Here is a 15900-nt window from a genome sequence, read left to right as displayed (position 1 = left end):
CAGGTGATGATATCACATCAATATTTTGCATTCCCAAAGAAATATCTTGCATTTTTATTTTTTGAGTACCAACAATGAAACAATACAAAGGGCTTTTCAAATATCTCAGTGTTCAGAAGAGACTATTGTCCATGTAACATTTTTAAAAGAAGAAGCTTTCAACTATCTCCTGTTTCACAGAACGATTTATATTCTCAGAGGTCCTGTAGTCCAACTACCTGCTCAAAGCAGGGTCAACAATGCATTCAGACCAGGTTGCTCGGGATTTATCCAGTTGGGTCTTGAAAATTAGCAGACAAAGATCCCAGAATCTCTCTGGGCAGCCTGTTTCAGTGTTTAATTACCTTTAAGGGAAAACTTCTTTTCAATAGTCAGAATCTCACCCATTTCAATTTGTGGCCATTGTCTCTCATTCTCTCACAATGCACCTTGGTAAAAGGCCCAGCTCCATCTTCTGGGTAACATCCTTTTAGGTACAGAAAGGCTGTTACTAGGCCCTCCTAAGACTTTTCCAGGCTGAATAAGTTTTTCTCAACTTCTCTTCACAGGGCAATTGCTTCAAGCCCCTGACCATCGTGGTGGTCCTCTGCTGGATTTGCTCAACTTGATCATCTCTTCTGCACCAGGGGCACCAAAACTGGACACAGTATTCCAGGTGCAGTCTAGTGTGTGCTGAGTGACAGGGGATAATCACTTCTCTCAGTCTGCTGGCTGTGCTGCTGTTGATAGAGCCCAGTACACTGTTAGCCTTCATTGCTGCCAGGGCATACTGCTGAATCATGTTTAGCTCGCTGTTCACCAGGATCCTGAGGTCCTTTTCAGCAGTGTTCTCTCTATCCAGTCAGTTCCCAGCCTTTACCGTTGCAAGGGATGAGTCCATCCCAGCTGCAGGACTTAACATTTGTCCCTGCTGAATTTAAAGAGGTTTCTGTAAACCCATTCCTCTAACCTAGGTTCTTCTGAATGGCAAGCCTGCCCTTCAACTATCAACTGCACCCCTGTCCACGACAACCCCCCAGGTTGGTGTCACTGACAGGTTTGCAGAAGACACATTCTGTCTAATCCCCTGGGTCATTGATAAAGTTGTGAAAAAAGAGAGGTCCCAGACTAGACCGCTGAGGATCTTCACTTGTAATCAGCCCCGAGGTGAAGTACAAACCATTAACCACTGTTCTTTGAGTTTGACGATGCACAGTTTTTCATCCATCTAGTAATTGATCTGTCTATACCGAGTCCCATCTTGCTACAACAATACTACGGAAGGTTGTGTCAAAAGCTTTGCTAAAGTCAAAGTAGACAACATCCACTGGTCTCTCCTCATCCTGCAGTCATTTAATTATAGAGGACAATCAGGTTGGCCAATGCCATGATGGGTATTCTGTGCCACTTTTCTCCTTATGTGCCCAGAAATGTCTTCCAAGACTCATGCCATGATTGCACAGGAACAAAAGTGAGGCTGATTGACCTGTAGTTCCCAGGATCATCCTTCTCGAAGCAAAGGAAAAAATATGCAAGACACGCAGACAAGTTAGATCACAGTTTCCACCATGTCTCTGCAGCATTTTTTTTTAAAGGATTCTAGGCTGAGGTAGTTACATAGCGGTTTCATATGCAAAATAAAAAGCAAGGGAAAAACAGACATTATATTATATTTAAAGATATATAAAGAGAGGTTGAATGAAAATAATGAAGTTTTAGCTGTACAAAGGAAACTGAACTAGGCATTTAAAATGTCATTAATTTACAAGGAAAGTGATATAGTAAGTAGAGAAAGAAACAAGTTATGTAAGGTAGTTAAAGGATCTTCAGTATTTAGTTTTGTTAACACTAAGCAAAACATTCAATAGAAGTAGCCTCTGTTCTGGAGTGAACCAGTTCTATCAGTCTTTGAAAAAGACTCTTGGGCTGATCTAGTGTATTATACAATAGTAAGCTTCATTAAGGTACATTGATTGCCATAATAATTAAAATGGAATAACAAAAAAAAATTGCAAGATATAAAATCTCACAATTACAATAAACTTAAATAAACTATTAATTTAAAAAATAAATAAAATTTTAAAATAAAAAAATAAATTAAAATAAACAAAGAAGATCCCACCTCACTTATCTCTCAGAATTATTTGAATATGCTAATAAAGTAGTAGATGGCGAAGACAAAATGGACCTTGAGTATGACCTGATTTAGTACTTTCTGTATTCCTAAGAATATCACATGTCAAGAAATATCATCCACTGGAGCATGAGTTTCCCATAAGGATTTTGTCCCCTCACTTTCTGTTTTCATCAGAAAAAGAATCCAGATACTGAAAAAGTATTTATGTGAAAGGAAAGAATACTTGCGCATTTATTTTTTTTAAATCAATGCTTTTTACCTCATTTAGGATTTTTATCATGCAATATCTTGGCTACAAGTTGGCCTTGGCAAGTTTCAAAGAAAATTATTGCCTCTCAAGGGGTTTCAGCAAGCACTGGCAAAACATTCAAATACAAAAGCGTTTGAAAATCTGATGCATTTGCAGCATCTCAACAAGAAGTGTTCCATTATAATTAAAACTATACCATTAGCCATGAATATTTGTAATCAAGGGTGGATCTGCTGAGATGGATGTATCACAAAGGTCATTCTTTGCCTAGCGTGCATTTTCCTTGGCTTATGTTATCATTACATCTGTACAGCTAATTGATTTCTTCAGATATCTTTCTTAGAACCAGAAAAACAAATCAAAGGTACAAAATATTATGTGGGAGGAGGTGTTATTTGAGCTTATCATACAGTCTAAATCACACATGCAACAAGGAGAAGCAGCACTTTATAGTGCTTTTCTGTTCACTCAGTGTATGCACAGAGTATAATATAGTCCATATTTTTGTTTTCTAACCCCAAAGAGCTCTGACAACACTTTCAAGAGTTCAGTGGCAGTGGCTTCCTTCAGTGTAAGTTAGATGGACCCAATTTTCTTCAGTGGCCCTTGAAATCGGACTGACAGGATGGTTCTTTTTTTTATTGGTACTGTTTCAGAAGCACAGAACCTCATGTAAGTTTCCTCAGAGAGCGCTGCTCTTACAAGCCTAATGTTCTCGCTGGGGAAACTCCCTTCACTTGTGCCACTGATCCTTGCATGAGAATTTGTCCTACAGATCAAATTCCCTAGCTCCCAGCTTTCAATTCTGTGAGGCAACCGGGCATTTATTAGCAAAAACAGTTCTTTTACCATTGTAATGGTAGGGATGCATAGCAGGAAGCCTAGTCTCAGTGAAGTCAATTTTGTATTAAATTCTGATATATGATGTCAGTTTATTGATGTCATCAATGGACATACATTTTATTCAAAAACATGGAAGTTTAAATTAAAAAAAAAGGTCTGCAAAATGTGCCTCTGCAGAGCTGGTGAAATTTTAGGGATGCCATGGGTTTCTAAGAGACTCCCTCCAACTCCTAGCATAGGGATAAGTTCTGGAACTTAGGGTTTAACTGATGTTTGACCTGGGGACCTTCTTTTATATGGCTGTTTTCATTTGATGACATCCACAATAAAAGATTCAAGCATCCCATGTACTACCAGCAAGGATAGGGGTTTACTTGCTGGGGAAATGAGAAAAAATAGTAAGAAGCTTGGGGGGGAATTGCTTGTCGTCTTTACATGGATATTCTTCAGTTCTGGCATATATTAGAAATCTGAGCAAAGGCACTTTGTGTAATTACTATGCTATCTATCTAACATGTTTTTTTCCAGAATTTAGTGCTAGAAGGGACACGATAGGTTGTAAAATACCTGTGAAGAGAAAACTTTTTCCTCTGTATTTTATTTTAAAGACGTTTCTCTGTTATACACAAAAGTTGCAGAAGAAATGGTTACCTACTGAACGACAGCTAAAAAAGCATCTGAGTGCAGGAGTATGCCATTAGCAACGCTGCCCTCTCGTGGAGAGAGAAAAAGGGTTTCTTTAACTTAAGCGTGTGGCCATCCAGTTATCAGGAAGAACACAGTGCACGGATTTGCTTTTGCTACTGAAAGCAAAAATATGGGATGCCTTATTCATATTACTGAGAAGCAAATCTCTCACATGTGTGAGAAGAAAGCGGATAGCCAAAAGGCCTACTCCTAAGAAAAAATATCTGAACAATTTGCTATACAAATAATGAAGAAAATGGTAAAACCTTTCCATGGTGATTCACGGAATCACGGAATCATGGAATCATGGAATCTTCAGAGTTGGAAGGGACCTCTAGAGATCATCTAGTCCAACTCCCCTGCTAGAGCAGGATTGCCTAAAGCACATCCCTCAGGGCTGCATCCAGGCGGGTCTTGAAAATCTCCAGAGAAGGGGACTCCACAACCTCCCTGGGCAGCCTGTTCCAGTGCTCTGTCACCCTCACCGTAAAGAAGTTTTTCCGTGTATTTGAACAGAACTTCCTATGTTCTAGCTTGTGCCCATTGTCCCTTGTCCTGTCACTGGGAACCACTGAAAAGAGCCTGGCTCCGTCCTCCTTAAACCCACCCTTTAGGTACTTGTAAACATTAATCAGGTCCCCCCTCAACCTTCTCTTCTCCAGGCTAAAGAGTCCCAGCTCTTTCAGCCTTTCCTCATAAGGGAGGTGCTCCAGTCCCATAATCATCTTAGTTGCCCTACGCTGGACCCGCTCCAGCAGTTCCCTGTCCCTCTTGAACTGGGGAGCCCAGAACTGGATGCAGTATTCCAGTTGTGGCCTCACCAGTGCAGAGTAGAGGGGGAGAATGACCTCCCTCGACCTACTGGCCACAGTCTTCCCTATGCAGCTCAGGATGCCATTGGCCTTCTTGGCGACAAGGGCACACTGCTGGCTCATGGATAATTTGCTGTCTACTAGGACCCCCAGGTCCTTCTCCTCAGAGCTGCTTCCCAGCGTGTCCGCCCCTAACCTATACTGGTGTTTGGCATTCTTCCTTCCCAGGTGCAGGACCCTACACTTGCTTTTGTTGAACCTCATTTGGTTCTTCTCTGCCCAGCTCTCCAGCCTGTCCGGGTCACGCTGGATGGCAGCACGGCCCTCTGGAGTGTCGGCCACCCCTCCCAGCTTGGTATCATCAGCAAACTTGCTGAGGATACACTCTGTCCCCTCATCTAGGTCATTAATGAATATATTGAACAAAATTGGACCAAGTATTGACCCCTGAGGGACACCACTGGTTACAGGCCTCCAACTGGACTCTGTGCCGCTGATCACAACCCTCTGAGTTCTGTCACTCAGCCAGCTCTCGATCCACCTCACTGTCACCTCATCTAGCCCACACTTCCTCAGCTTCCTAATGAGGATGTTATGGGAGACAGTGTCAAAAGCCTTGCTAAGGTCAAGGTAGATGACATCTACGGCTCTCCCCTCATCCAGCCAACCCGTTATAACATCATAGAAAGCTATCAGATTGGTCAGGCATGATTTGCCCTTGGTAAATCCATGCTGACCACTTCCAATAACTTCCTGTTCCTCTACGTGTTTGGAGACGACATCCAGAATGAGTCGCTCCATTACCTTCCCAGGGACAGAGGTGAGACTAACCGGCCTGTAGTTCCCTGGGTCCTCCTTCTTGCCTTTTTTGAAGATTGGAGTGATGTCAGCCTTCCTCCAGTCCTCAGGCACCTCTCCTGTTCCCCATGACCTTGCAAAGACAATGGAGAGTGGTCTAGCGATAACATCCGCCAGCTCTCTCAGCACTCGCGGGTGCATCCCGTCAGGGCCCATGGATTTATGAATGTCCAGCTTGGCCAAGTGGTCTCTGACCCGGTCCTCCTCAACTAAGGGAAAGTCTTCCTCTCTCCCGACCTTCCCCCTTGCCTCCAGGGTATGGGATTCATGAGGGACGGCTTTATCAGTGAAGACCGAAGAAAAGAAGGCATTCAGTAACTCTGCCTTCTCTGTTAAGAAAGAGAAACTGGGCCAAGTTAACCCTGCAGTAATCCTGATGAAGTCAATGAACTGTGACTGCGCAAAAGTTGAATCTGGACTGTGATGTAGCTAATTTCTGTGTTCAATTTAAGTGTTGACAGATGCACTCTTGCAGATCTAGAAAGAATGCTTTAGGATGTTACCACCTTACCTGTTGACTTTTCTCAGCTAAATGTCACTGCCACAAATATTGAGCTGCATGAATTAGGCATATGAGCATTTCTAATCAGCTGCAGAGCAAAAACTGCCAGATTTCTAGCCAGAATAAATCAACAGGAACTAGGCCTATATGAACAAAATTTGCAGATATTTGAGATAAATAAGGTGTAAGTAACAAGTAGATGTAGTAGTAGTGATTCATGCAATATCTTATTCACACAATAGCACTTACATCAGTATTCCAATGCAGTAATACAATCTTAACCTCCAAAATTATGTATCTCCAAAGATCTGTTCATTATGAAAACTGACTGTGTTAAACTGTTCCTTATTCATAACTGTCACATGGTTTTTATGGAAATAGAACTTTAAATACTTTAAAAACATGTAATTAAGAAGCTTTTGAAAACATTTATCTTTCACTTTTTTAGGACTTGACCTATATCATGTGATCTGACATATAAGAATTGATAACTATTGAGAACACTCTCTACTTATTTTCTCCCGTAAAAAAAACCCCAATATCCAACCAAACCCCAAACATACAGAAGCCAAATACCCTGATAGTTTCTTATTTTCCAATGAGAATAAAATTTTACTTGCATATCTTTTGTCTTGATTTCCCTGGGGAGATTCACATATATCCTCAAGGATATAATTTGATCCGTAGAATATCCTTAGTTTCGGTTATCTTCTGGTATCATTAGACTTTGAATTATCCTTCAAGTAGATTTCAACTGCAATTCCAGAACATTCTTCACTCTCCTCCAACATTCAAAGCTAACTTTGTCCTCTGCTGGACTTACAAGGCGTGGACACAACTGCATTTTGTGACATTTTATCAAGTGACATTTGTTCATAGCACAGGAAGCTGGATCCAATCAAGCTGCAGAGAACCTATGCTACATATTCAACCCTCTGCAGATGCCGCATGCAAGCCACACAATTACCAGGCATAACCCTAAAAGAAAAAGTAAAGTAAAGGTTGAACAATTGAAAGACTTTTTTCACTAAAAGGTCATTACGTTTTTTTTCAGCTCCTATTTAACCACTGCAACCAGTGAATCAACTGTAGAAAGAAACAGTTGTTTGAGATTTGTAGTCTCGCTGCCCATGTGTACAGTGCATGATCAAGAAAAGGGGACAGACCTGTCTTCAGTAAGAGATTGAGCAAGACCTGACAACATTGGTAAGATTAAGGGACGGGAGAGGGAGGAATGTGGTAGGAGAAAGGAACTCTTTTACTTGGGGAAAAAAAAAAAAGGCTTTTTGTTTTTCCTTTAGTCAATGTAAAGAAACAAAAAAGGATAATTACAGTTTTTAGAAAGTCCTTTGCTGGCCACCTTTAAATATCCCTTACAGTAATTTACCCCTAATTAAGTATGGAGTGAGGTAGAAAGGAATGAATTGACAGGAAGAGAAAGAGCAAGAAGTGGAAAGTAAAAGGGCTACAGAATCAGGGGGCTGCATCACACTGGTTTAGAGGAATCCTCATAACCACTGAGTATTGCTGTGGTATCAGTGGGACTACACTGAATTTATAAAGTGGACTATAGTGCTGTAAAATGTCTATCTAGGGCATATCTGCGCAGCTAGATGAAGATGCAAAATCAATGTGGATAGGCACATTCGAGCTCTTTATAACCCAGCTATTTGATATAGCAAGCATAATGAAGGCCTGGTGGCACGCGGTTCAGCATAGCGTAGCAGCTCGAACAACCTCTCTGAAGATGTTCTTACTGATGCTAGTGTGGCTTGAGCTAGCTAGAATATAGCAGGTGTGGATGTACCTTTCATCCTAAAATGACACTTTCTCTGGGCTGGATAGGCACAGGTAATTGGTTAATTGCAAATCTCATACAATAATGTGATTGTTTGAGAGTGTTTGTTAAATCGGGAATGTTTATTAAAAGTACATTGAACATGACTCTGAAAACACCTAGAATATAATTCTGAAAGAAAAAATAATTACCTGAGGAACTGGTATGTAGGTATACTTAAGCAAAATATGTATTACTAAGAAACAGCTATTTTATGAGGATTTTTTCAGGTTTTTTAATAATATCTGAGCTTTAGGTATTTCCTCCATACCTAAAGAAGAGTACCTTTGTGAAAATATCTAGACCTAGCAGGTCTAGGATACAGAACTGAATTCAAACATGATTTTTCCATGACAGGGATGTAGTTATACTTTTTGATACTACACAGCCCATAGTAATTTAGGGATATGGTCATCCTGATGCATTCAGAAACCATATGGTTAGTGTTATTACCCCTGCCTAATTGATCTTTTCATGACAGCTGTGCATAGTTTGGAATTACTTTCGAATCTTATGGATGCATCTGACAGTTGCTAAGACGGCAGACTCAATGTCTATCACATAAACCAAAAATATATAGACATAATTTTCCACTCAATTATACGTATTGTAGCATCTTGTGTTTCTTTTCACAAGGTGCAGATTACCCAAGTAGGCGGTATGTTATTTGCCGCTAGATGGTGCTCTCACGTTAGGATTAAAGATTTCCATTAGCTTTTTCATTACAACTTTCATAATTCTCTCAAAATCAACATAAACCCTCTCAAAAGAGCAATGAAAAAAAATTGCTAGAATGCATAAAAGTGTACCATATGTTAGTTTCGGATGACTGATATCCCACAGATTGTATAAGGAAGTTATTTTAATTCTAGGAAAATCAGCACTGAAACCATGTAATACTCTTCTCTAATATGATGGTGCAAATTCTATAAAACTTTAAACCATGAAATGAGCCACAGTTAAATAATACTTTTATGGTTAACTAATATCGGTTCCAAATGGGTAATAGTCCGGCATTACAAACTCGAAAACAAAGGCAAAGGGATTGTTTTGCTCAAAGTTTTGAAAATTGTGCTCAGAGTATGTGTGTAGGTGATTTAACACTCACTCTTTTAAACAGAGACCACAGCTATTGATTTCTATGTTGCTAAAGTGTCCTTCATTGACATCTTTCTAGGGAGGAAGCATGACTAGGCTCTGCTTCATAGCAGAGAATAAGCGCAGTGTCAGAGAACAGTCAAGGGCCTTCCAGTTGGGAAGCCATATTTTTCCTGGGGAAGTAGGAGAGCTACATATTGCCACAGCAATACCAACTTGTACAGCTGTGCAACATGTCAACATTTCACTCTCTTTTTGTCTACAACTGCTCTGGTGCTGGAATCGATTCCTCACAGTTACCACTATGACTGGCTGCACAAATGCAATCTTTGAGTGTCTCAAACTAGTACAGGACTCAGGTCATAACTTTGGCATTTTAGCAATGAAGCTCAATGCTTCTTTCTAAGAATGAATTCCACTGTTGGCTGTGTAGTTTGTGTAGATCTGCATCTTTCTACTCACTATTCTCCTTCACATTCGTGCAAATATTATGGCAGAAGGTAGAAGTGATTCATGTGTCTCAGAGGTTTCTGACAATGTCTATTGTCTTTGAGCAGAAGGCAAGTTTTTACATAATTTACAAATGCTGTGCATTCTTTTGGTTTCTTTTTTATTTTCAATGAGAAATTCATCTTACTCTTGCATGTTCCTTCCCAGAGAGAGCTCTAACTGACGTGGCATTCATCAGTACAAGGCTCTCTTGGTCCCACCGTTCACTTCTGATTTCTTCTTCACATGCAGCTGTGACACACAGGAACATTTTGTTTAAAAATGAAACAAAGGAAGATTTTGGACTCCAGCACTGTCTTGCTGATACATCTGAAATTTATTTAGGTTTACTTTTAGGGAATGAGTAGCTTTGACTACTTTTTGTAGTAACTTAATATCCATCCTAAAATTTCTTCTGTTCTCTCTCCCCTGTAGTGACAACTATGCAGGATCCATCTTGTTCCTTTCATTCTAGGCTCACATTAGAGTAAGCCCTATTGCAACATATCATTCCTTATCCCTTCCCTTCCTTTCCTTGATGTTAAGTCTCTGTTTATACAAGCTGTTCCAGTTCTAGGTAAACTGGAGCACCCAATTGTTCATGACAAAGATCAGGATGTCAAATTCTTTTTCATCAGAGTCTAGTGTTCCCACATGTAAAGAGTCTCTTTATTTTCAGATAACACAAGATCAGAGCTGTAAATTATCCAAAGCTGGCATTTAGTGTTGCCTTTACCTTTAACAACCAAATGCACTGAACAAAAGCAACTGAGACTGTAGTTTGTTCTAACCCCGGTTAGCAAAGAAAAGAAAGCTGAAACTTGGAAATTGCAATGTGAGAGATTCTAGAAAATACTGTATGAAGCATTGTTTCATGACAGGAATGACTCAACAGCTGCTCTTCTAACCTTAACGTGATATTGTTAGTGAGTAAAGCTACACAGAGAGAACACTCAAGAATATTTATTCACTATGGTTCTAGAATAGTTTTTTTCCTGTAAGACCTGATACTAGGAGTAACTTAGTTTCTGTTCTGTAGGATCTGCTCCATTAGCCACTTTTAAAACAGATCACTTTTGTTCTAAGTTTTTCTGCCTGCAATAATTTAAAATACTACATCATTTAAACATAGAAAAATTGTAAAAGCATTCCCAGTAAAGTCCTAAACAAAGTTACTGGTGCGTTAAAAAGTTTATGCTTCTTATGAGCATGATAGACGTCTCCTTAACATATACAAATCTTTTTCATTTTTCCTTATTCAAACACGTCAGGAAATCAGAATTGTGAAAGTCCATGCTCCAATAGTAATATTTCCTCCAGTAGTGACTTTGGTGTCGGAGAGGCTATTACCCAGAATTCTTTGTTCGAAAAGAAAAATCAAATGGAAGGTACAAATCTATTGAAGTATTTCCACCTCTCATAGTTTTATCTGTAGAATTACAGATTTAATTAATGAAGAAGTACATTTCAGAAAACTTTGTAAGGTTAAGGGGTACAGATTAGATTTTTAACACTAATGTCTTTAGAATTACATCAGTCTATTGCAGTATCCTCCATAACAGTAATTTTATTAATCATCTTTCAGAAATAATTTCAAAGTTTTCTCTACATTAAAAAGTAAGATGGCAGATACCACTTATACAACTGAAATGCTGCACTTACATGACAGAAATGCTGTCCTGGTTCTGGCTGGGATAGGGTTAATTTTCCCAAGGAGCTGTCCAAGTGGAAACCAGTGAGAGTTCCTCAGGGGTCAGTACTGGGACCAGTGCTGTTTAACATCTTTGTCAGTGACATGGACAGCGGGATTGAGCGCACCTTCAGCAAGTTTGCTGACAACACCAAGCTGTGTGGCACAGTCAACACCCTGGAGGGAAGGGACGCCATCCAGAGGGACCTGGACAGGCTTGAGAGGTGGGCCCATCCAACCTCATGAAGTTGAACCAGGCTAAGTGCAAGGTCCTGGACATGGGTCATGGCAATCCCAAGTGCAAATACAGGCTGGGCAGAGAATGGATTGAGAGCAGCCCTTGGGAGAAGGACTTGGGGGTGTTGGTGGACGGGAGGCTCAACATGAGCCGGCAACGTGTGTTTGCAGCCCAGAAAGCCAAACGCATTCTGGGTTGCATCAAAAGAAGCATGGCCAGCAAGTCAAGGGAGGTGATTCTGCCCCTCTACTCTGCTCTTGTCAGATTCCCCCTGGAGTACTGTGTCCAGCTTTGGAGTCCTCAGTACAGGAAGGACATGGACCTGTTGGAACGGGTCCAGAGGAGGCCATGAAGATGGTCAGAGGGCTGGATCACCTCTCCTGTGAAGACAGGCTGAGGGAGTTGGGGTTGTTCAGCCTGGAGAAGAGAAGGCTCCGGGGACCCTACAGCAGCCTTCCAGTACCTAAAGGGGGCCTACAGGAGAGATGGGGAGGGACTCTTTATGAGGGAGTGTAGCAATAGGACAAGGAGGAACAGTTTTAAACTGAAAGAGGGGAAATTTAGATTAGATATTAGCAAGAAATTCTTTACTGTAAGGGTGGTGAGGCACTGGAACAGGTTGCCCAGGGAAGTTGTTGATGCCCCATCCCTTGAAGTGTTCAAGGCCAGGCTGGATGGGGCTTTGAGCAGCCTGGTCTAGTGGGAGGTGTCTCTGCCCATGGCAGGGGGGTTGGAACAACATGATCTTCAAGGTCCCTTCCAACTCTAACCACTCCATGATTCTGTGATCAGGACACAGGTATGTGCATGACCATGTGAAGCCATACCCAGTATATAGCCTAGGGAGCTGGCAGGAGGAGGGGACAGGAAATCGCTGCTTGGATGCAGGCTGGGGGCCTCCCAGTCTGGTCGGTGAGCGGTGGTACATTAATCGTGTTTTGCACATTCCTCTATCAGTATTATTATTGTTGTTTTCCTCTTTCCTTTGCTGTTCTGTTAAACTGCCTTTATCTCAACCCACGGGTTTTGCCTTTTTCTTCTGATTCTCCCCTCAATCCCACAGCTGTGGGGGGGGGGTGAGTGAGCGGCTGCATGGTTCTTTGTTGCTGTCTGGAGTTAAACCACAACAGTCCTTTTTGGTGCCCAATGTGGGGCACGAAGGGTTGAGATAATGATAGATCTGACCAGAGCCTGTTAAAACACATTTGTTATATGCATTTGTAAGATTAGTTAAATAGTCGCTAGTCACATTGTTGCTTTGTTTGTTCACATGGCTGTGTTATGTAAATTCTTATATGTTCTCTATACTCCTCGCGGTGCTGTTTATCACCTATGGGAGAGGGATCAGGATTATCATTTTGCTGTCCTGTGTAATATCAATGTATGATATGTTAACATCGCTCTTAAGGCAGTTATGTTGGCATGTTTATGCAGCATTGTTGTCCTGCCTGCACCTCAGGCGCTGTCTCTCAGAATTTATTACTAATCACACCAAATTTATAGAGGAAGTGGGGATGGTACTTTCCCCAGCTCTTTCGCCTCCCTTTTCTCCTTTGGGCCAGGTACAATGGCTTTTGAGAATTTGGAATATCCTTGGGGTGCTCAAACCAGCCTGGTCCTATTGCTATGTCTCCTGAATGTTTCAGATCTTGTTTCGCGTTAAACAACTCCGTAAGGCTACCACCTAGAGATCTGCCCAAGGCTGGATAGTCACAGGTGGCATGGCATGTGGGAGAACATGGGCAGGTACCTAGAGAATTTCTCACCTCCAGTGGTCTGGGACTTCACCCTCGAACAACTACAGGACTCTGATAAAGTGATAGAATATTTGAAAGGAAAATGCTGTGGCTATTCCAGAGAGGCACAACTTACTGCACTGTGTCGGCCCCTGCCCAGTGTCTAGCAAACACTGCTTAATATTTTGCAGCACCCTCAGGGGAAAGAGAGGGAAACTAGATGGACAGGCACTGTGGCTACTCCAACCTCTGCGGCAGGCACTGCAGCTGAACCAGAAAACCAACCTGTGCCATTATCTGTCACCCCTATATAGAAGAAGAAATACATGAAGAAATCAGTTCACTTAGTAAGGGATGACAATGAACCAGGGCCATCACGAGAACAGGAGGAAGAGGCAGAACCAGAGATAATCACCCAATCCTATCCCTGATCAAGCTGCAAGATACGCAAAAAGATTTCAGCAGATTCCAGTCGAGCACATTGTCACCTGGCTGCTCCAATGCTGGGATAACGGGGCCAGTAGCCTGGAATTAGAGGGTAGAGAAGCCAGGCAGCTGGGATCCCTGTCTAGGGAAGGGGGCATTGACAAGACAATTGGGAAAAAGACACGAGCCCTCAGCCTCTGGAGGCGACTCCTGTCAGGTGTGAGGACAAGGTACCTCTTCAGTGAAGATGTTGTATGTCATCCAAGCAAGTGGACCACAATGGAAAGAGTTATCCAGTACCTGAGGGAATTAGTCATGCAGGAGCTGGTTTATTATAACCCAGACAATGCACAGTTACCCACAGATCCTGATGAAGTCCAATGCAGAAGGCCCACGTGGCAGAAGTTTGTATGGAGCACACCATCACTGTATGCCAACTCATTGGCAGTGATGGAATGGAAAGGCGAAAAGGGACCAATGGTGAATGAGGTGGCTGGCCAACTCCAGCAATACGAAGAAAGTCTCTCTTCCCCCCTTATCTCAGCTGTGAAGAAACTGTTCCAGGAGCTCCAGCAACTCAAAGAGAATATGTCCTACTCCCCACCTGTACGGGCCAGTATCTCAGCTATTAAGTGCAGGCGTTTCTCTACTCAAGAGAGAGAATATAGAGGGCACACACCACCAGGAACCCTGTGGTTTTACCTACGTGACCACAGAGAGGACATGAGGAAGTGGGATGGACAACCTACCTCAATCCTACAGGCACGGGTACATGAGTTGCAAGAAAGAACAATCACAAAAGGGGATTCCTCCAGGAAAAGTGCTGCTCCAGTTTCCAGTGGGCAGTTCCCCAGGCAGAGTGCAGGCCACACTTTGCTTTCACTTGGAGGGGCATCCAGTACACCTGGAATCAACTGCCCCAGGGGTGGAAACACAGCCCTACTATTTGCCATAGACTGATCCAGACTGCACCGGAAGAGGGTGAAGGTCTGACACATCTGCAGTACATTGACGACATCATCGCGTGGGGCAACAGAGCAGAAGAAAGGGAATAAAATAGTTCAAATCCTTCCGAAAGCTGGATATCCATTTTTTAGGAATATAATGGCAAGATGGACGTGATCAGATCCCAATGGATGTGATCAACAAAGTAGCAGCTATGTCTCCACCAACTAGTAAAAAGGAAACACAAGTTTTCCTAGGCTTTGTGGGTTTTTGGAGGATGCATGTCCCAGATTACAGTCTGATTATGAGCACCCTATATCAAGTGACCCAGAAGAACAATGATTTTAAATGGAGCCCTGAGCAGCAACAAGCCTTTGAACAAAGGGTCTGAGTGAGCAGCCACGTGGTTCCTTGTTGCCAGCTGGAGTTAAACCATGACAAATGCTGATGCCACTTCCTCACCATGCTGCTTCTAAACTGCTCCTCAGAATATCCCGGGGTATCCACCGGCATAGCTGTTCTTGTGTTCCAGGCTGGAGTTTGTCCACGTTATGGCTTCTGTAATGGTGGTTTCTGTTTTATTAACCCCAGTGTCTTCTCTGTCCTCATGTCCTCTCTTTCCTCCTAGCTACAGCAGAGAATCATGCAGACGTCATGGGGTAAAAGGATTAAATGTCAGTTATATTTCTAATCTAGCAAGTAGACTGTGTGCAGAGGGAGCAAGCAGGAAGAAAGAGAGTAGAGGTGAGAAGTGAAATGACACTAGAAAACTGACTGTGTACAGCTGCGTTTGCACTCACTATCAAAACTGGTAGGTCAGAGCCCATCATACAGTAACTATAATCCATTTGCCTAGCTGTGAAAGAGCACAGGTCTGAAGCAAGTATAAAGCTCATACATATAAGCCAGATGGACAGAAGTTAATTAATGACTTAAAGGTTTAAATTACAGTAAACACAAACTCCTTGCGTCTCTCTGCCCACATACAAACATAACTCATTAGTACGTAAGCTTCACGCTAGAGTTGCTCCTCTAGCTTCTTGCCTTAAGGTATCACATTGTGCATAACATATATTTATCTAGATAAAGGCAGCGTGGTTCATGTTGTCAGTGGCAGTTTCTTGCAGTTAACTGCTGATAGGCTAACTTTTTTTAATGGAAAGCTCTATGGATTTTACAAGAAAATTACATCAAGTGTTTCATTGAGCCCTTTTTTTGGTAAGAATTACTAGAAAAATGTTTTGCTTTTAGACAACTCCATTCAGCAGTGATGAATCTTTTTCTGTGTTTTATGAGATATTTCTATAAACAATTACTGGTTTCACCCAAGACTGTATCTTTAATATTTACCAAAAGTGTGGCAAGTAATGAGA

The sequence above is a fragment of the Rissa tridactyla genome, chromosome 4, assembly GCF_028500815.1.
Source record: "Rissa tridactyla isolate bRisTri1 chromosome 4, bRisTri1.patW.cur.20221130, whole genome shotgun sequence".
Lineage (NCBI taxonomy): Eukaryota > Metazoa > Chordata > Aves > Charadriiformes > Laridae > Rissa > Rissa tridactyla.
This window is presented reverse-complemented; position numbering follows the sequence as displayed.